The sequence below is a fragment of the Pelodiscus sinensis genome, chromosome 19 (genome assembly GCF_052426305.1).
Source record: "Pelodiscus sinensis isolate ZL-2025 chromosome 19, ASM5242630v1, whole genome shotgun sequence".
Classification (NCBI taxonomy): domain Eukaryota; kingdom Metazoa; phylum Chordata; order Testudines; family Trionychidae; genus Pelodiscus; species Pelodiscus sinensis.
The window spans coordinates 19772818-19792759 of record NC_143070.1 but is presented as its reverse complement, the minus strand read 5'-3'; the positions used below and the strand labels follow the sequence as shown (position 1 = coordinate 19792759).

General features: G+C 54.0%; 2 non-coding genes across 2 annotated transcripts; one reads left to right on the top strand and one right to left on the bottom strand.

The window, feature by feature from the left end:
- Window positions 1-1038: 1038 nt before the first annotated feature.
- On the bottom strand, window positions 1039-1111 carry TRNAF-GAA (transfer RNA phenylalanine (anticodon GAA)). The gene has a single exon. It is a non-coding gene; the product is annotated as a tRNA-Phe (tRNA).
- Window positions 1112-7794: 6683 nt separating this feature from the next.
- Window positions 7795-7899, top strand: TRNAR-UCU (transfer RNA arginine (anticodon UCU)). The gene is made up of 2 exons: window positions 7795-7831; window positions 7864-7899. It is a non-coding gene; the product is annotated as a tRNA-Arg (tRNA).
- The last annotated feature ends 12043 nt before the right edge of the window (window positions 7900-19942 follow it).

Below are 19942 nucleotides of genomic sequence, written 5' to 3'. Positions count from 1 at the left end.
ACGGTGAGTGAGGGTGAGTGTGGATAAACCCATCTGTGCTGCAGAGCAGCTGTTAGATGGGAAAGAGAGGGGCCCCCTTGGCCTCACCGAGCAACTGACACATATAAGAAAACTTCAGTTGTGTCAGGATGGCCGAGTGGTCTAAGGCGCCAGACTCAAACCATCCCTCAGTGGGGTGCTCTGGTCTCTGAATGGAGATGTGGGTCTCCCCTGCTATTGTAGAAGCTCTTGCTTAGGATTTCTCTGAGGCTGCATCTACACAGCAGCGTTCCTTGGGAATGATGGCTGTTATACTGCAGTAACAATGGGAGTGTCTACACAGCAATTCCATTATTCCGACTTCAGTAACGCTTCATCCAGACCAGTGGTCTGAGAAACCAGGAGGTTTCCAGGCTGCAGACAGACAAGCCCAAAGACAAAGCAAAGTCCTAGCCACTTCCTGCTCAGCCCAGCAGGGTCTCTGTGTGGTCCCCAGACCTTTTGTTTGCTGTTGCCAAGTTGCAGGGGCCCAGATTCTACAACACTCACAGGCCCCACAGGAGGGGGCTGGTTTGATGCTTCACCCCTCCAGAGATCCCAAACTCCGAGTACCCAGTTTGCTGAGACCCTCCCCCCGCTGCTGCCTGAGACTCTGTTTGCTTGAGATCCCAGAGCCCTCCCTTGGGCTGCCTGGCATGTGGGGACTCACGTCTAGTCCCACAACAGCTGCTGCCAGTGTGCGGATGTGCACGTCTGTCTGGGGTTACTGGGCACTGGCCTGATTGGGTGAGTCCCGGATTCTGTTCCTGCCAGGATGGACAAAGCAGCAGGGAGAGAGGAGCTTCAATAGCTCAGCTGGCAGAGCAAGGGCAGGTGTTCTTAGGGGGCTAGATTGATGCTGCTCTAAGGAGAGCTCCTTTTCCCTTCCCTGGCAGAGGCGGGGCAGGACTTGCTGGCTCCTAAGTGGAGGCGCAGGGCAGAGAAGGCCCTTCCAGGAGGCACTGCTGGGCTATTCACGGAGGAGCCAAAGAAGGGACAAGTCTCAAGAACAAATGCTTTTGCCAAAGCCTGGGATTGAACCAGGGACCTTTAGATCTTCAGTCTAACACTCTTCCCACTGAGCTGCTTTGGCACCTGAAGCAATGCCTCCTTTCTAGGCCTGCCACTTCTCTCCCAGTATGTCTCCACTGCATATTGTGCTTGCACAAAAATCTCCCCCTGTGCGTGTGGCTGGCAGTGGTTGCTAGATGGATCCATTCACATGCAGCTTTACTGAAACCCCCCTCGTTTCTGCCTTGAGCCTCCCCCGGCCCAAGGGGTGGTGCCCAATAGAACAGGCCCTGTAAGAAATGTGTCACTTTCACCCCTGGGAGCAGCTCAGCCATGCAAAAAGGTGCCTGGAGCAGGACATTAGCCCTAGAGGGCAGGGGTGGGTGTGGAAGTGACATCACAAGGGCCTTTTGCAGCATCTCAGCTTATTGGTTAATGGAGGTTGAGAGCCTGTGTGGGGGCAGGGCAGGCTGCCTGAGAAATGTGCTGGGCTGTTGGCTGGTACCCCATGTAAACACAAGCCTCTGCGCCCATCCTGAAACCGCATCCCTCCCAGATCCTGCACCCCAATCCTCTGCCCCAAGCTCCTGTCTGCATCCAACCTGCATCCCAGACCCCCACCTCCTCCGTTAATGGCATGGAAAAGTGCAGCCCTGGGAGCGGTTCCCCAGCAAAAGTCATTGTCCATGCCAGCCCTAAGCTCTGCAGCAGACCAGCCTTCCCCAGCTGCTTAATGAGCCCTGTCCAGCCAGGGGCTCAGGCTCAGGCCTCTGCCCATGGAGCTGCCATGTCTTCTCCAGAGCCCTTAGGCTGGTGCCGGGAAGGCCAGGGAGGCCTGAGTCCAGACAGTGCCCAGTGAAGTCCAGCAGGGGCAGAGAGAAAGGCTGGTACTTGGGTGGGGCCATCAGCTGTTCTGAAAGGCAGCAGGTGCCATTAGACCCTTTTGTCCTTCCCTGTCTCACCCTAGCACTGAGCAACACTCAGTGTCCATCTGAGCATCTGTTCTGCGTCTCTGTGGCAGGAACCTGCCCAGGTGGCTCTCGCAGTGAGGCCCCTCCCTGGCAGCACCGAGCAGTGAGAGCTGAGTGAAGGCTCCATGACTGTGTCAGAGGGAGGCTCCATGGTGCCCAGGCCTGGTGGGTCATTTCCCCAGCTTACTGAGTGGGGGCTGGAGCCAGTTCTGTGTTGTGTCCTTCAACAACCAAACTGGGCTAGTGCTGTGTGTGCCACAGAGCTTCCTGCAGGGCTGCCCACATGGGAGAGAGGAGGGGCAGTTTGAGTCACCCAGCTCTGCCCCTTCTGAAAATGGCAGAGGGGCTCTGAGTGAACCTCTTGGGCCACAGCTGCTGTAACTATCAGGTAAGATGAATAAATACTCAATTGTCTGTAATAACTAAGGCTGGTTTCCCTGACTGGAAATTGAACCCAGGCCTCAGCAGGGAAAGTGCTGAATCCGAACCACTAGACCATCAGGGACACATGAAAATGCCTTTTTCATTACCTACATTTTCTGTCCCCTTCAGGACGAGGGTCCATTTTCCATTGCCCAGAGGGGACAAGAACAGAGACCAAACAGAACATCAGAACAGCCAGACGGGGCCATGCCAGTTGCCCAATTAGCCCAGGATCCTGTCTCATGACAGCAACCAATTTCATTGTCCAGTGGGAATCCTTGAGACAGACACTTGTTAAGTGATCCCTCCTGTCGCCCATTCCTAGCTTCTAGAATACACCAGCTAGGGATGCCTGCCCTGTCCATCCTGGTTCAATGCCATTGATTGACCTTTCCTACATTAAATTATCCAGTTCTTTTTTGGACCTTCTTGTAGATTTCACCTTCTAGCAAGGAGTTCCACTGGGTGCAAAAATGCTTCCTTTTGGTTTATTTTTTATTTGGTTACTTACCAGTTTCATTCTGTCACCCGGGATCTTGAGTAGGAGAAAAAAATTATTCTTGCTTTCTGCACCCCTGTCATCATTACACAAAACTCTGTCCCATCACCCCTTAGTCGTCCCTTTCCCAAGCTGAGAAGAAGTTCCATGAACTCATTGGAGCTGCTGTTCCAAAGAAGAGGCATTTCCCGTGGAGAAGATGGCCAAGCCCAATCCCCTACACAGAGCCCCAGAAAATACCAATGGATACTGGGCACTTGTAAAGCTCCCTCTCAGGCAGCGCTACGGAATGGATCCGGCTGGCCATCGGGCTGACTAACGCCATCAACAGACGAGTCCCCGTGAGACTTCTCAGCCCAAGTGCAGAGACTGTGGAGTCTCCCACTCCCAGCCCAGGGGCAGAGGGGCAGCGCCCTGAGGAGGCGGGTCCTGAGGCAGAGGAGAGCTTTGAAGGGAACGGAGACATAAGGTAAGAAGGAAGGAGAACAAGTCACCTCTTCTCAAGCGCGACGTGGTGGGAAACTGCCGGTTCCGGTGCAAGCCGTGCTCCAAGGGCTGGTTCCTGCCCTGGTGGCTCCTTGCAGGGCCTGGCTTGAGAAGTGCCAAGGAGCCATGTGTGGCCAAGAGAGAGGGTGCAGAAGGAAGGTGGATGAAGGAGCAGGGTGGGGTGTCTGGCCAGGATAGAGGGAGCAGGAAGAAGGGAAGGGTGTCAAAGCAAGTTGAGGGTGTTGGGTGAGAAGATAGCAAGGGGAATGGGGTGGCTGGGGTCGGCATGAGGCAGGACGTTATTTGGATTTATGTCCCCTTGCAGCAAAGGGGACTGCCACACTGCCCCAAAGGTGCAAAGCCACAGAAGTGGCACTTCCAGGGTGGGCCCTGGACTGTGTGGCTGCAGCAACCTGGTCCCAGGCAAGGCACTGCTGAGAAGTCTCAGCCCCAGCAGCAGCCCTGGTGCCTCTCAGCTCAGCCTAACCTGTTTAGCTGTCTCCCACATGCTCCTGAAAGCCAGCACACAGGCCACCCACCCGTGCACCAGAGAGCAGGCCCTGGAACTACCTTGTGAGCATTAAGGGGAACCGCAATAAGACAATACACCATGTTTCTGCCAGGCTTTGAACCAGGGACCTGCTGCATGTTAGGCAAATGTGCTAACCACTACACCACACCACAGAAACACACTTAACGGTCTCTTCTGCTGCTGCACTTAAACTTGGGCAAATATTTGGTTCCTAACCCTTTGGCCAACAGAGATTGCTGCAGGGCAAAAGAATTCTCTGTTGCCAATTTTGTGCCCTCAGGAAGGGACCAAACTGAAGGAGGCCGGGCCCCTACCTGGGGACTCCAACCTAAACCCTGAGACCAAGGGGTTTACAAGCCAGATAATCAAAGTTTGCTGCATTTGTCCCACCCAAAACCCTACAAAGGCAACTCTACAGTGCCAGCGTCTGGGGGAAGATGTGTATGCTAGAGCTTCTGCCCACTGAGCTGTAGCCTTCTGTGCCCATGGGGGGAGGGATAGCTCAGTGGACTGTGTGGCTGCAATGACCTGGTCCCAGGCAAGGAACCGCTGAGAAGTCTCAGCCCCAGCCCTGCATCCTCCTATCTCAGCTTAACCTGTTTAGCTGTCTCCCACATACTCTTGAAAGCCAGTACACAGGCTGCCCAACTCTGCACCAGGGGGTAGGCCCTGGAACTACCTTGCAGGCACCAAGGGGAGTGGGCACCAAGGGGAACCGCAATAAGAGAAGATGGTGGGTTTCTGCCTGGCTTTGAATCAGGGACCATTCACATGATAGACAACTGTGATATCCACTACACCACAGAAACACACTTAACACTGTTTTCTGCTACTGCACTTAAGCTTGGGCAAATATTTGGTTCCTAACCCTTTGTCCAACAGAGATTGCTGCGGGGCAAAGGAATTCTCTGTTGTCAATTTTGTGCCCTCAGGAAGGGACCAAACTGAAGGACGCCGGGCCCCCACCTGGGAACTCCAACCTAGACCCTGAGACCAAGGGGTTTACAAGCCAGATAATCAAAGTTTGCTCCATTTTGCCCTCCCCAAACCTTGCAAAACCTCAAAGGCAACTCTGCAGTCCAGCGGCTGGGGGAGATGTGCATGTCAGAGCCTCTGCCCACTGAGCTGTAGCTTTCTGTGCCCAGGGAACCAGACACCACTAGGGTGGGAAGTCAGGAGGGAAATGGGGAATGGCCAAACTTTGTGAGACAATGGTGTTGTCTGGGACCATACAGTAGAACAGTTTAGAGGTGGCTCTGAATAGGGCACCATAGCTTAGCTGCCTAAAGCACTTGCCTACTAAACAGGAGATCCTGGGTTAAATTACTTGTTGCAGCCTTTGTTCACATTTACTTATGCCCTTCTGGGACACAGAAGAGGCCTGTCCTGGCCACCCATGGAACTGCTGGTTCAGGAAAAGACTGAGTGGAGAGGTGTGTGGGGAAGAAGGAAACCACAAGCACCGAGAGGTTTCTCCCTCACAGGTGAGAAGCATCTGATGCCCACATACTCGCTCGATGGCTGGAGGGAAATGGGGAATGGCTGCTCTTTGGGAGTCAAAAGTATTGTCTGGAAACATTAAGAACTCTTTTAAAGAGACTTTGCAGGAGGGCACCATGGCTTAGTTGGGTAAAGCCCCTGCCTCATAAGCAGGAGATCCTAGATTCAAGTCCCAGTGGTGCCCTGTTGTAACCTTTGCTCACATTTACTTATGCCCTTCTGGGACACAGAAGAGGCCTCCCCTGGCCACCCATGGAACTGCAGGGGCCTTTTGAAGAATTTTTTTGTTCCTCACTTTTGTGGCCCCTGATTTTTCGGTGGGTCAGTGGCTCCAACCCAAAAAAATTTCCCCACCCCTGCCATACATAAAACAACACTTAAACTTATTGTGCTGGCCATAATTTTTCCTTTCTTTAAAATGAAGTTTGATCAGCTAACATGAGACAGTTCGAACACTTAATCTATGTAATAATTTAAATTAAACTCCCCACCTGTAATTATGTCATTAGTGGCGAGTGTCCACTAGCAATGGATAGTCCATGGAAAGGTTTGGGGAGGGCAGGGGCTCAGCAAAGGGGTGGGGTGTTGCAGAAGGGACAGGATAGATCCTGGCTTGCCCTGACATTTAAAAGGTGACCTTGGGGGCATGTGGCACCCTGAGCAGCCTCTGATGTTCCCTGCGTGAGCCCCAGAACCAGCTCTGAGTGATGGGGGAAAACGGGGAGCAGCTCACACATGCCAAGGGGCTGTCCAGGGGCAGGACATGAGCCCTGGGTGGCAGCAGTGACATCACAAGGGCTTTGTAAAGCACCTCAGCTCATTGGTTGGGAGGCAGTGACCTCACAGAGGGTCCATGGCAATGGCCAGGTGGGACAGGCTGCAGGGCTGGGGCATCTCAGAGACCCCCTCCCATGGCCTGGCTGCCTGGAATCTCCTTTGTGAGATTTCCCCCTGACGGCAGAAAAGATTGAAGGTCCCAGCTGGGAGTGTCTCTGTGGAGATTTCCCCTTTCCCCAGGCTGCAGTGGGAGGGGGCTGGGGAAGGCAGGGGTACAGGAGGGGCTGGCACTGGACTGAAGAGAGATCTGGGAGAAGCAAGAGGAATGGCCGCAAAGATCACAGTGGATTAGCAGTCCATAGCCTTAACCACTCGGCCACCTCATTTGAGATGCTGGAACTTGTTACCAATTACCCAAAGCCAGCACAGCCAGGAACCTTTGTGCCACTCGCAGGCTGGCCAGGGACACCCAGGGCTGGAAGGTTTTGGCTTTTCACAATGTTCTGTGGGCTGTTGTACAAAGCTCAGGGCTGGTAACAAACCCAAACACCCCCTGGCTACATCTACCCTGCAAACTTCTTGCACAAGAACTGTTTTGTGCAAGAGTTCTTGTGCAAAATGTCTTGTGCAAGAGCACGTCCACACTTCCACGTGCTTTTGCGCAAGAATGTCCGTGGCAGTGTGCAGGCTGTCTTGTGCAAGAAAGCTCTGATGACCATTTTAGCCATAGGGATTTCTTGCACAAAAAAACCTGTTGCCCATTCATACTACCTTCTTGTGCAAGAGCTCTTGCACAAGAGGGTTTATTTCTCATGGGGAGAGGAATAACTCTTGCCCAAAAAGCCCTCTTTTCCTACATTTTGCCGTAAATTTAGTTGCTCAAGAACATGAATGCAGTGTAGATGCTCCTCAAGTTTTTGCACAAGAACAGCCATTCTTGATCAAGAAGCCTGCAGTGTAGATGTAGCCCCTGGGTGCCCAGAGAGGGGCTGTCTAGTCAAAGTCTGGCTCGGCGCGCACTCTACAATGGGAAGATGTCTACGTAGCAGGCAGATGGCAGTGGCACACAGCTCTGGTGGGCCCAGCATCCAGAGGAGCGTTTCCGATATGAGTGTTTACTGACAGTGTCCGTCTCTGATCTGATTTCACAGTGTGGTGAGACACTGGCACCCACAGCAGCATGGATGGAGTGGCTGGACGGAGTGGCTGGCGGGTGGCTGGTAGGAGCAGTGGCAAGTGGCCAAGGGAGTGTGTGAGCCTCATTTGCATATCTAATGAGCCACCATTGTTGTGGAAGAGGCTCTTGTGCCAGAAGGAGCATGTACACAGCCCTTTCTTGTGCACAAAAAACCCTCTTGCGCAATGCCGTTATGCTTAGCCTCATTTGCATATTTCTGGTGCAACAACCTGCCAGCGTATACATAGCCCAATTGTTTTCACTGTCAGAGGACTCAGTGGCCCCTCCCTCTTCCTACTTGCTCTCCCATAAGAGACAGACCTGGCTCCCCTTTCTTTTCCCCCAGCAATTGGCATGCTGCAAAGCAGATATCAGAGACTGCAAAGTTAGCGCTCCATGAGGTTCTGTGGTGCAATGGAAAGCATGTTGGACTTCTAAGCTTTAGTGAACACTGTGACCTTAATCAGTCATTCAAAGGTTGTGGGTTCAAATCCCACCAGAGTCACTTTAGCTGCTTCCTCATTTCCAGAGCAGCTTTTACAGAACAGGAAATCCTTAGGCTGACACCAGGATGGGCTTTAGTCCAGACAGTTCCCAGGGGACCCCAGCGAGGGTGACGGCAAGGGCTTCTCTGAAAGGCTGCAGGTGCCCACAGGCTGTTTTGTCCCTCCATGTCTCCTACCAGTGCTGTGCATCACTCAAGCTATGTCTACACACACTGTTCTTCTGAAAAAGCTCGGTAAATTGTGAACCCTGGTTTGCATAGCTTTTTCTGGAAGAAGCCTTTCCAACATTTGGCCTGTTTACACTGGGCCAAATGTGGGAAAAAAATCTTTTTTTGTAACATCCCTTCTTCTTCATAAAATGAGGTTCACAGGGGGACCAAAAATGCATGTCTGTTCTTCCTAAAAAAATTCTGCAGATGTGTTCTCTGGACTAAAGCGTTGTCTCTGTAGTGTAGACAGAGCCCTGATGTAACATCTTATTTCAAGTTTAGGCGCAGCATAGATAGAGGGTTGACATATGCTGCCTCTTAGACCATGGGACCTACACAAGACACCTGAGACTCAGCTGGGCCAAACTGGAGCCCTGGCCCAGGCCCAGGCTCACTGGGACCAGCTTTGCTTGTTTTCCTTCCACCCAGAGCCCCCTCCTTCTCCTGGGCTTCAAGGAGCCTCCCTGGGATGCCCTGAGACAGGCACAGGGCTCTGCCTCCCCACAGCCAGCCCCACCCTCACAGGCTTTGGCAGAACAAGGGGCGGGGGTCTCTGCTCACCCCACTAAGTCCCACTGAGATGTTGAGCTTTTGTCCTGCCCCACTCAGCTTGGCCTCCCTCCTTTGCCCCATTCCCGCCTCACTTCCTCCTTGGGAAAGTCACACAAGGGAGGCAGCAGGAGGAGCCACCCCATATGCCAGCCCCTTAAAAAGCTCATCAATTTAAATGAAACTTTTACATCTCCAGGTGTGTCACACTTTGGATTTCTATTGAACAGGGATTCTTCAAATGACCACAAACCCCTAACATGCTCTAGTGCCAATGCACATAAACCAGACAAACCTATCCCTCAGCTGGAACCAATTCAAACCCGCTCTGTGTGTGTGTGTCTGGTTTCTGTTTCCATCCATTCAACAAGGGTGTGATCTGATCTGGATGCCCATTGGCTCGTCCTTACTCTCCTTTGGCTGTGTTCTGCAGAAGAACAAGGATCATGTCTAGCTGGGGATGAATGGCCATAATCAATCTTACAGCATTTGATTTAGCAAGTCCAACTAAGACTCACTAAATCAAACCCAGAGGCCACCCCCACCAGCCTCCAGCACTTCTGCTGTTTGCCCCCTTTCGGCTTCCTGCTGTGGGGACATGGCCAACTCCAGCTATGTAGGGAGGGATGGCAGGGAGAGCAGACACATTGGCCAGGCACCACTGGGGGCTGCCTCCATCACCTCCCTGATACCCAGCAGCTGCTTGGCCAGCTTAGTCACAGGGTTGCTCTCTGGGACTTCTCCCCTAGCTCCTCCACCTGTTGCCATTGCCCATCCCAAGGGAGGGTAGACGAGAGTCACTCTCCATAGTTGCAGGAGCTGCAGAGGTTGCACTTACAGGGTCTCTGGGCACTGACACCCCCAGGGAATCACAAGGGCATTTGGCGCTGGCTCACCTGTCCAGCAATTGCAGTTAGAGCCCTGCCTTGCCAGTGCCAGGCACAGCAGCCTCTCAGGGGTTAGTTTGGAGTCCCCAGGCTGGGGCCCGGCCTCCTTCAGTTTGGTCCCTTCCTGAGGGCACAAAACTGACAACAGGGAATTCCTTTGCCCTGCAGCAATCTCTGTTGGCCAAAGGGTTAGCAACCGAATATTTGCCCGAGTTTAAGTGCAGCAGCAGAAATGTGTTTCTGTGGTGTAGTGGTTATCACATTTGCCCAGCATGCAAAAGATCTCTGATTCAAAACCAGGCAGAAACACGGGATCTTCTCTTATTGCGGTTCCCCTGGGTGCCCATAAGGCAGTTCCAGGCTCTGCCCTCTGGTGCAGGGATTGGTGGCCTGTGTGCTGGCTTTCAGGAGCATGTGGGAGACAGCTAAACAGGTTAGGCTGAGATTGGAGGAGGCAGGGCTGGGGCTGAGACTTCTCAGTGATGCCTTGCCTGAGACCAGGTGGCTGCGGCCACACAGTCCAGGGCCCACCCTGGAAGTGCCACTAATGTGGCTGTGCACCTTCAGGGCAGTGTGGCTGGTGCTTTCTGCCGCACGGGGACAGAAAACTCCACAATGTCCCGCCTCATGCCCAGACCCCAGCCACCCCGTTCCCCTGGCTTTCTTCCCACCCAGCATCCCCTGCTTCCTTTTACACCTTCCTGACCCTGACACAGCAGCCCCAAAATGAGCCAGGCAGTCAGATCCAGCCAGCCCTCCACTGCCCAGTCCCCCAACTCCCAAGAGCTAGCCAGGGGCTGGAGAAAGCGAGCACCATCCTGGACTTGGGTGGAGAACATGGACCTCTTTGGGGTTTGGGGGGAGGCCTCCACTGTCCATGATCTCTGCACTAGACAGAGGAACGTGGCCGTCTACAGCTGCATAGCTGGCACCATGTCCACTAAAGGCCACATGTGCACCCAAGAACAGGTGTGCATGAAAATTAAATAATTGAGGTAGGGATATGCCAGGGCAACATGAGGCAGCACCCCAACACGGGCACACACCTGCCCCTATTTCAAGGCCCTGGACCACATCCTAGAGGGCGGGACGGTCTGTGCCAACCTAGGGGGCAGCGAACCAGGAGTAGAGAGCCCTGACCAGGGTATGGAGGAGGAGCTGCCACAGAGGGTGCCATGAAGGGTGCCACACCAGCTGGACCCCCGAGTTGTCCCAGCAGCAGAGTCACCAGTGTCATCCGGGGAGGCCACACCATGTAAGTGCCATCACTTTCCCCTTCTGTGACAGAGCATTTGCCCTGCACTGGCCCTTTAAGGGCAAATCTCAAAATAGATATTTTGGCCTTGGAAAGGGTTCAGAAAAAGGCAACTAAAATGATTAGGGGTTTGGAACGGGACCCATATGAGGAGAGGTTAAAGCGACTGGGACTTTTCAGTTTAGAAAAGAGGAGACTGAGGGGGGATATGATAGAAGTCTATAAAATCATGAATGGTGTGGAGAGGGCTGATAAAGAAAAGTTGTTTATTTGTTCCCTAAACAGAAGAACTAGAAGACACCAAATGAAATTAATGGGTAGCAGGTTTAAAACTAATAAAAGAAAGTTCTTCTTCACACAGCGTGTAGTCAACCTGTGGAACTCCTTGCCAGAGGAGGCTGTGAAGGCTAGGACTATAATAGAGTTTAAAGAGAAGCTAGATAATTTCATGGAGGTTAGGTCCATAAAAGGCTATTAGCCAGGGGATAAAATGGTGTCCTTGGCCTCTGTTTGTCAGAGGCTGGAGAGAGATGGCAGGAGACAAATCACTTGATCATTGTCTTCGGTCCACCCTCTCTGGGGCACCTGGTGCTGGCCACTGTTGGTAGACAGCATACTGGGCTAGAAGGACCTTTGGTCTGACCCAGTACAGCCGTTCTTATGTTCTTATGTATGTTCTTATGTAAGTCCCAGCCTGGAGCAGGGCCTTGGAGTTTAGCCCCAGCTGAGGCTGCATTAGTTTATTAGGGCCCAGCTGGGAGCTATATAAGAGGATGGGCTGCTGTTCCCGGGGAGAGCAGTGAGAACCTGGCTGCTGGGGGAATAGGAGGCTCCCTGGAGCTGAGCTGAGCTCTGGCCAAACAAACCCCCAGACTGCAGGGCCTGAAGAATGGCCCACTGAAGAAACAACCCCTGGAAGGACGGCTCAGAGACTGATGTGGGCACTGCCGGAGGGCAGTGTCCTGAAGAGAATGCTGTGGCCTGGAGGAAAGAGGGGAAACGCCACCTGAGGGAAGGTACCCTGCCAGCAGAAGGAGCTAAATCCTAGGACAGACGGTAGGGGGTGCTATGGTGGTGAGTGAACCCCCTCACACCTTCCCAGGGTGATGGGGAGGGAAACCAGGGACCAAATGTGTGGGCCTTGCTTACTACAGATCAGGCAGCAACCTGTGCACGTGCAAGTATGTGCTGTGCCACCCCTGGGCAGGTGGCTCTAGCTGCATGACACACAGGGGCCTTGGCCTGATAGCCATGTGTGTTTGTGAAGAGACCTGACATGCTCCTTACCTCAGTGTGACAAGGCAGGATGCCCTCCCTTCACATGCACCCTCTAACATCTTCCCCCCCCCACCTCACCCACACTATACACAGCACAGGGGCATGGGTGGGGTCTCAGGGCAGCTCCCACTCCCGTAGATAGCCGAGCATTCCAACCATGGCCTCTGTGCAAGCACAGCGGCTCTGACGGTGCAGGGCACGGTCATCCTCACCTTGCAGGAGGAAGGGGGGCTTCACCCCTGTTCCTCCAGAGAGAACTGACCACTTCTTTCTCCACAGCTGCACCAGCTGCGCATGCAGGGCACCCTATGGAAATCTATTGTTAACCCCCCCAAGTTATCATAGGGCATATTTTTCACACACACACAAATATAATGTGCATTTTTATATATGCATATCTACTTGTACATGCATATACTATACAGTGACATTTCAAATCAGGAATTTAAATGTAGTCAAAGCTTTAATTTATAAAGCTGAAGAGTGACCAAATTTAATGCAGGAGTCAAATTACAGAAATGTATTTATTTTGTCCACATTCACCTGCATGCATTTCTAACATTTTATCATTGTAATGATTAATTACAATTACTTAAATGTAGATGTCTGCAAGTCACCAAGGCCTAATGAAATGCACCCTAGAATACTCAAGGAGCTGATAGAGAAGGTAACTGAGCTTTTAGCTATCATCTTCAAAAAGTCATGGAGGTCAGGAGAGATTCCAGAAGATTGGAAAAGGGGCAAATCTAGTGCCCATCTATAAAAAGGGAAATAAGAACAACCCAGAAAACTACAGACCAGTTAGTTTAACTTCTGGGCCAAGGAAGATAATAGAGCAAGTAATTAAGGAATTCATCTGCAAACATCTGAAAGATAATAAGATGATAGGTAACAGTCAGCAGGTATTTGTAAAGAACAAATTAAGTCAAACCAATCTGATAGGGTACGTCTACACTACAGAGCTAATTCGAACTAACGCATCTAGAACTAAAAACTAGTTCGAATTAGCGTTTTGCTAATTCGAACTAGCGCGTCCACACTGATTGGACGCAGGGGGGCATTTAAGGGCGGCTGAAACCGGTTCTGGCAGGGCATCAGGTCAGTAGTTGCTTTGTGTGTCTGCTGTCTGAGGCTATCTGAGGCTCGTGCTTAAAGGGACCCCCCCGGACAGCCAGTTCTCAGCTTTTCCTGTTTGCTTGCCAACCTCGCCGAGGGACAGAAAAGCGTTGGTCTCTGTGCCCGTCTGTGTCGGTGTTTCCCTTCGGGGACACCGCCGCAGGTGGCAACATGGAGCCAGAGCTCGCCCTGCACCTTCTGGTGCACTTTCTGGACTTGCTGCTGCAAGCCTGCCACCAATGGCTCGAGGCTGCCTGGCACCACCTGGTGCATGTCAGCCCCCTGCCTCTCCACCTGGCCGCCCTGGAGGCTGTGGAGGAGCTGCGGCGGCGCCCCGGCACAGGCGTGCCCCGCCGCATCTGGCGTCTGGACACCAGCAGCGACTGGTGGGACCGCATCGTCCTGGGGCGCTGGGAAGACTGACAGTGGACCCAGAACTTCAGAATGAGGAGGGACACCTTCCTGGAGCTCTGCGAGTGGCTCGCCCCTGCCCTGCACAGAAGGGACACTCACATGAGGCCCGCCATCCCCCTCCAGAATCGGGTGGTTATCGCCCTCTGGAAGCTCTCCACGCCAGACAGCTACCGATCCGTTGGGAACCAGTTCGGTGTGGGGAGATCCACCGTCGGAGCGGTGCTCATGCAAGTATGGCACTCATTGGCCACTGTGCCGGGGAGGAGGGGGGCTGCGAGGAGGGGATGGGCCACCCCAGGGACAAAGGGGGGGGCGGGAGGAGGCAAAAGCGCCCCGCACCGGAGGGGTCGGTCTTTCCCGGCCGTACTACACGCCGCCAGTGGGGTTGCTTCCGGGAGTGGGGTGCGGGGCACTGCCAGGGCATGAACGCTCCCAGCCACCCGGGTGCCCCACTGATTGGTGCTGTGCTGTGTCTCTCCGCAGGTGGTCAAGGCCATCAACCGGGTGCTGCTCCGCAGGGTGGTCCGCCTCGCTGACCCGGACGCCATCATCCGGGAATTCGGCGCCCTCGGCTTCCCCAACTGTGGGGGGGGGGGGGCCATTGACTGGACGCACATCCCCATCTGTGCCCCGGAACACCAGGCATCCCATTACGTGAACCGCAAGGGGTACTTCTCCATCCTCCTGCAGGCCGTGTGAGACCACCGGGGACAGTTCATGGACATTAATGTGGGCTGGTCCAGCAAAGCACACGACGCCCGGGTGTACCGCAACTCCTCCGTGTGCCAGCGGCTGCAGGACGGGACCTTCTTCCTCGACCGCCACATCAGGGTCGGGGATGTGGACATGCCCGTGTGCCTGGTGGGGGATGCTGCCTACCCACTGCAGCCGTGGCTGATGAAGCCCTACACGGGGCACTTCAATCCCTCCCGCCAGGCCTTCAATGCCAGGCTGACCAGGGCCCGCATCGTGGTGGAGGGGGCCTTCAGGCGACTGAAAGCCCGCTTTCATTGCCTCCTCACCTGTCTGGACCTGGCCGAGCACAACATCCCTCCCGTGGTGGCAGCATGTTGTGTGCTCCACAATTTATGTGAGCGAAAGGGGGAGGCTTCCCTGCCAGCCTGGAGGGCTGAGGCTGACCGCATGGCTGGACACTACGGTCAGCCCCACACCGCCGCCGTCCGGGAAGCCCAGCAGGGGGCTGTCCGGATCCGGGAAGCCCTGCGGGAGAGCTTCCTGGTGGAGGAGGAGGACTGACCTCTTCCTTGCATGTCCCACTGGGGCCTTCTTCCACCCAACCCCCCTTCCTCTTTCCCCTCCCTACCTACTGTCAAAGAGACATTCAAACAAAAATGTCTCTTTATTTAACATAACTGGGGTGGGAGGAAGAAGGGTGGGGGAGGGGAGGGGGAGGGGGAAACCTGGGACGAGGGAGCGGGAAGGGAAAAGAAAGCTCAGGGGTGGGAGTCCGGCTGCCTCTCCTGTCTCACCACACTGTGGGTCCAGGGGTGTTGGTGGGGAATGGTTGTGGAGGGTGGGGCAGGAGCGACGGGGGGTGTGGAGGGAGGGGGAGCAGGAGGAATTGGGAAGCGGTCCAGCAGGCTGTGGAGGTGGCCTCGCAGGGCACGGCCCTCCTCCTGCAGGGCCTCCAACCTCCTCTGGCGCAGCCTCAGGTCCTCCTGGACCCAATGGTCCTGGAGACGGAGCTGTTGCTCCAGGAACTGGAGCTGCTGCCTCTGGTACTCCTCTTGGTTCCTGGCTCTCCTGCTGGTGCAACAAGAACAGCGGTCAATTGGCCCAGGTGTGTGAAACCCAGCTCCCCTCTGTAAGGCCAGCGCCCCTGCAGGATCCCCAGCTGCTGCTCCGTGGTGGGCAAGGCCCAGGCGCACGGTCCCGGGGCTCCCTCTTGCCCCAGCCCCCCGTACCCATAAGGGGAGCACGATGGTACTCACAGGTGGACGCCTCCCCGGCCTCGGGCGACACAGGTGTGTGGCTCTGTGGGGTGCCTCGGGGGTCCTGGGTCCTGGGCAGGCTGCCGGCAGGCTCCTGGCTCTCGGAGCCCTCCTCCTCCTCCTCGGTCTCTTGCAGTGGTCCCTCTGCCCCGGGATCTAGCATGTCCCGGGGGGCAGGGATGGCATGAGCCCCCAGGAGGTGGTCCAGGGCGTGAAAGTGGGGGCAGGCCTCCAGGTCGGCCCCTGGCAGGCAGGCCCGGGAGTAGGACTGCCGCAGGTCCTTGATTTTGCAGCGCACCTACTCCTGGCTGCGCTGGTGGCCCCTGGCGGCCAGGCTGGCAGCCATGCGGCCGTAGACTGCCGCATTCCTGGGGCTAGTGTGGAGATCGTGGACATTGGAGGCTTTCCCCCCAAAGCTTGATGAGGTCCACGATCTCCGCACTAGACCACGCGGGTTCGAACTAACGGACCGCTAGTGTAGCGCCTATGAAAGTTAGTTCGAACTAACATCCGTTAGTTCTAACTAACTTTGTAGTGTAGACATACCCATAGATATCAAGCCTTGTGGATAAGGGAGAAGCAGTGGACGTGGTACACCTAGAGTTTAGTAAGGCATCTGATATGGTCTCACAAGACCTCATCAATAAACTAGAGAAACACAACCTAGATGGGGCTATTATAAGGTGGTTGCATAACTGGCTGGATAACAGTTCTCAAAGAGTAGTTATTAATGGTTCTCAGTCATGATGGAAGGGCATAACAAGTGGGGTTCTGCAAGGGTTTGTTTTGGGTTCTGTTCAATATCTTCATCAACGATTTAGATATTGGCATAGAGAGGACGCTTATTAAGTTTGCAGATGATATGAAGCTGGGAGGGGTTGCAACTGCTTTGGAGGACAGGGCTATAATGCAAAATGATCTGGACAAACTGGAGAAATGGTCTAAGGTAAACAGGATGAAGTTTAATAAGGACAAATGCAAAGTGCTCCACTTAGGAAGGAACAATCAGTTTCACACACACCGAATGGGAAGCAACTGTCTAGGAAGGAGGACAGCAGAAAGGGATCTAGGGGTTATAGTGGACCACAAGCTAAATAAAGTCAACAGCATGATGCTGTTGCAAAAAAAGCAAACATGATTTCGGGATGCATTAACAGGAATGCTGTGAGCAAGACACGAGGAGTCATTCTTCCGCTCTACTCTGCGCTGATTAGGCCTCAATTGCTGGCCAGGTCCACTTTTGCCAAATGCCAAGCACTGTGGAATAAAACAACGTGGAAGCAGAATACACACAGTTCATTTGGCCAAACCAGACAAGATGGAGCTCTATGTTCATGACTGTGGAGAGAATTCTGTGGCTACTAAATGAACAAGGGAATGAGGAGTAACAGTTAATTCAAATTAAGGAGTTAGTTCGAATTAACGTTTAAGTGCCACGTTTAGCCGCGGGCAATTAGTTCAGACTAAGGGGGATTTAAAAATGGCAGTGCCCGGGAACATGCAAATGAAGCCCAGGATATTTAAATCCCGGGCTTCATTTGCAACTCTGATTGCCCTCGTTTGCCTACCTAGCTCGAACTAACGAGCTAGTGTAGACATACCCCTAGAGACTCTGGGACAAAAAAGCGCATAGGAAGAACCCAATTCTTTCTTTCTTTCTTTCTTTCTTTCTTTCTTTCCACATTCAGAATTAAAACCAGATTCATATTTCATGTGTCTAGCTTCACATTCAAGAATGATACAGTCACACACGGAGGACACACTGATTCCGCAGGTCGTAAGTGTCTGATCGATCTGTTACGGGAGGCACCGAATCTAAGGCATCTTTGGGTTTTGCATGTTCATATTCAGAAGCCGATTTTCATAAACCCCGGGGAAGCCATGGGAGGGGGCTCTTCCTAACTGTTGCTGTGGTGTGATGCACCACACAGCTCACCACCACACTAAGACAGGCCTGGGCAAAATACGGCCCGCAGGTCCATCTTTGAGGGGAGGGGATGGGATGCAATGGAGGAGGGATGTAAAGGGGAAGGGGATAGGGTGCAATGGGGCAGGGGATGGGGTGCAATGGAGGAGGGGTGAAATGGAGGAGCAGAGATTTCTATGGAGAGGAAGACAGGATGTGAGGCTGGGGACTGAGTGGTGTTAATTGATGCAAGAGCAGGCAAGGTGATTACCGTGTCTTGATTACCAATGATCTGTAGCTAGACAGTTGAAAATCACAGGAATTAATGCAGCCAGAAGTTCAAAGAATATTATAAAATCGCATGAATCTAACGAGATTGGTTAATTCATTCTATGGTTTTTTTCACATAGGAATGTTCAAAGGTGCAGCTTTGCACCTCCTGCACCACTAGAGACTCTGGGACGAAAAAGCACATGGGAAGAACCCAATTCTTTCTTTCTTTCTTTCTTTCTTTCTTTCTTTCTTTCTTTCTTTCTTTCTTTCTTTCTTTCTTAGCACATTCAGAATTAAAACCAGATTCACATTTCATGTGTCTAGCTTCACAAGAATGATACAGCCACACACAGAGAACACACTGATTCTGCAGGTCTTAAGTGCCAGATCGATCTGTTACGGGAGCACCAAATCTAAAGCAACTTTGGGTTATGCATGTTCATATTCAGAAGGGGGGAATGTGAGGGGTGGGGGCAGGTACCAGGGTGGGGATAGGGGAGGGGAAAGGAGTTTGTGCTGAGGGGAGGGGGCAGGGCAGGAGGAGAAAGGGGAAGCACCAAGGGGCAGAGTGAGGGAGAGACAAATGCCGGGGGACAGGGATGGGGAAGGCACCAGGGCAGATGGGGATGGTGGTGGCAGGTTTGATCCTCAGTGGGTGGGAAGGCGGGGGAAGGGTGGGTGCCAGGGGGCTAAAGAGGTACCGGGGAGGGGTGAAAAGCAGGAGGCAGAGGAGGGGCAGGTGGGCTGGCAGCAATGGGGTAGGGGGAGGGGCAGGAACCAGGGCTAACAGGAGCCAAGGGGAGACAGTGAGGGGAAAGGGCAGGAGGAGCGGGGGAAGGGTGGGAAGGTGTCAGTGGGTTGGGGTGAGCGGTAGGGGACAGGATGATGCTAGGGGAGGGGCAGATGACAGGAGCAGAAGGGGGGCCATGGGGGCAAGAGGACCAGGCACCATGAGGACAGAGGGGGTGAAGGGAGGGGCAGGTTCCAGCTGGGGTTTCCCTAGGACCCCCGGGGGGTGTACACCAGTGCTCCCTCCAACTGTTCCTAGCCGTGTGCGGAATACATTTTATGACGTGCACTGCGGCACGCCCAGGAGACACACGGGCTGTGGCCATGCGAATGCTCTGCAAATCCGCTGGGTGGCTCCTCAATCATCCCTGGGAGTGCAGGGCGGGTGTGACAGCAGGGCCCGGATGAGCTCTCCCGGCTGCTGTCTGTGCCGGTGTCAATGGGGCTGGTCCGGCTGCTCTGGCCAACCCACTAGTGTGTAAGCAGGATCTGAGGGAGCCCCTCCACTCCTGACAGCTTGTGAGGAGCCGGGTGGGGGAGGCGCAGGCCCAGCTTATATTGCCAGGGACACACCTGCCCTGCCTGGGGCCCGGCCCACAGAGCTGGGCTGCCCGGGATCCGTTCTGCCTGGGGCTGGGCACAAACCACTGAGGTGCCATGTGGGTCAGGAAATGTTGGGACCCTTTTAGTGTCTGAGTGATGGGCAGCAGCAGAGCTGGGCTGGGCCTGCCTGGTGAGGGACCCTCAGCACCAAATCCGGGCTCATCTGTTCCCAGCCCTGGCACCTCTGGGCTCACAAAGTCCTGCAGCGCCCACAGACTAACAGAGAGATGGCTGGATTGGTTGTTGGTTTCTCAAGTGCTACAAGACCACTCGTTGGTTTTTGAGGCTTTTTAAAGATACCAACTCATGTTGCCCCCCCTGAGACCACTGGGCCTGGCGGCTCCCAGCCCCAGCACCTCTGGGCTTGACTCATCAGTTGGGAAAGTAACAAACGTGCTGGAGCCCGGCCCCTCTCCAGTGACAGGTTAAGCCCTGGCCACCCCCACACGCCCTGCACTGGGGAGTAGGTGTGGGGCTGCCGGGTGCTGGTGAAGCGAGGATGGGTGGACCCAGGGGTTTGCTAGCGCCACAGGCCCGGTTTGCTGGCCCCCTCTCCCGTGCGGAGACAGAGCTGCCTGGGACAGATATCAGAGGGGTACCCATGTTAGTGTGGATCTGCAAAAGCATCAAGGAGTCCTGTGGCACTTTATAGACTAATATGTATTGGAGCATAAGCATAAGATTTCGTGGGCCTTCGCTTATGCTCCAATACTTCTGTTAGTCTATAAGGTGCCACAGGACTCCTTGTCACCTGGGCCAGATAGAGACTTTGGCTTGGTTCAGTGATGGCTGGAGGTGCAGTCACAGAGCT